The sequence below is a fragment of the Otolemur garnettii genome, unplaced genomic scaffold (genome assembly GCF_000181295.1).
Source record: "Otolemur garnettii isolate 467f Iridium unplaced genomic scaffold, OtoGar3 scaffold00008, whole genome shotgun sequence".
NCBI classification, from domain to species: domain Eukaryota; kingdom Metazoa; phylum Chordata; class Mammalia; order Primates; family Galagidae; genus Otolemur; species Otolemur garnettii.
The window spans coordinates 16771477-16773002 of record NW_003852403.1 but is presented as its reverse complement, the minus strand read 5'-3'; the positions used below and the strand labels follow the sequence as shown (position 1 = coordinate 16773002).

General features: G+C 38.2%; 1 protein-coding gene across 1 annotated transcript in view; it reads left to right on the top strand.

Moving 5' to 3' along the window:
• Positions 1-1526, top strand: part of TET1 (tet methylcytosine dioxygenase 1) — a 150885-nt gene that overhangs the window by 117977 nt on the left and 31382 nt on the right. The window lies entirely within an intron of this gene.

Genomic DNA, 1526 nt, shown 5'->3' with positions numbered 1-1526 from the left:
AACCCACCACCTTAGGTGTACGTGGCTGGCGCCTTAGCTGGTTGAGCTATAGGCGCCGAGCCCACAATTTGTAGTCTTATTAGAAGGTGGTTCTTTAGTACTTTTGTCAATGAGTAGTTGAAGGATTATGAAGGATAAGTATTCATTTTGGTTTTATTGAGACATTTTTGCTCTGTCTCTGTGGGTAGAGTGCCATGGTATCATCATAGCTCACAGCAACCTTAAACTCCTGAATTCAAGGGAACCTCTTTCCTCAGCCTCCCAGAGTCCTAGGATTATAGGAGTGAGTCACCAGGACTGGCCCCTAGAGGTTCTTTTTCTTTAAATAGAATATCTAAGTTTGGAACTCAGTGATTCTTGTCATGCACGAGTTAAAGAGTTCAAGTTAAAATTATTTTCTAATAAGTCTTAGTTATGTTCTCAAAATCAAGTAGGGCCAGGGCAGTAAGCTATCATGATGCCACTGTACTCTAGCTGCTAGCTCAGTGACAGGATGAAACTGTCTAACCAAAAAAGAAAAATTCAAAGGATACACAAACATACAAGCATCTTCTCACAGTCCCCATTCTCTGAAGATAAAAATCCCCGTTACGGACTTGGAAATGCCTGGAGGAATTCCATTCTAATATACTCTGTGTACACAAACCAACTGTAGAAATTCTCCTTATGGGCCTGTGGCTTAAGCGGGTAAGGAGCCAGCCACATACACCTGAGCTGGCTGGTTCAAATCCAGCCTGGACCCACCAAACAACAATGATGGCTGCAACCAAAAAATAGGGCGTTGTGTTGGGCACCTGTAATCCCAGCTACTTGGGAGGCAGAGGCAGGAGACTCGCTTGAGCCCAGGAGTTGAAGGTTGTGAGCAGTGATGCTATGGCACTCTACCCAGGGTGACAGCTTGAGGCCCCATCTCAAAAAAAAACAAAAAAAAATTCTCCTTATGCAAAGAACTACTATGTTTTTATCTTCCTGTTTAAATGTAATAGTAATAACATAAATAAATTAAATACTTCGTAGAAAAAAAATTCTGCTACACAGTTTCCTAAAGGAATTAACGTTATTACTGATTTTAATTTTGTTTCCATGATTATAAAATCTAGGTCTTTTATAAGATACTCTTTGCAACTTGCATTTTTAAATTCATGAAATGATAGCTTTTTTTAATGTTTGTAAAAATTGTTTTGATTTTCTATATAAGCATCCCATACTTTAACCTATATATTGAGAGAAGTTAAGAATTTTCTTCTCTGATATTAAAGATAATTGTAAAAGAGAACATTCTTTCCTGCTTTTACTTTATAAACACAATTATCCAAGTGTATAGTAGAGTAAATTCTTAGCAGTAATATTACTTGGTTCAAGTTTAGTAGAATGCTGAGCCAGGCTTTTTAGATTTATTGCTTTTGAATAATTTTTTTTTTCCTTGAGGCAGAGTCTCACTTTATTGCCCTCGGTAGAGTGCTGTGGTGTCACAGTTCACAGCAACCTCAAACTCTTGGGCTTAAGCAATTCTCTTGCCTCAGCCT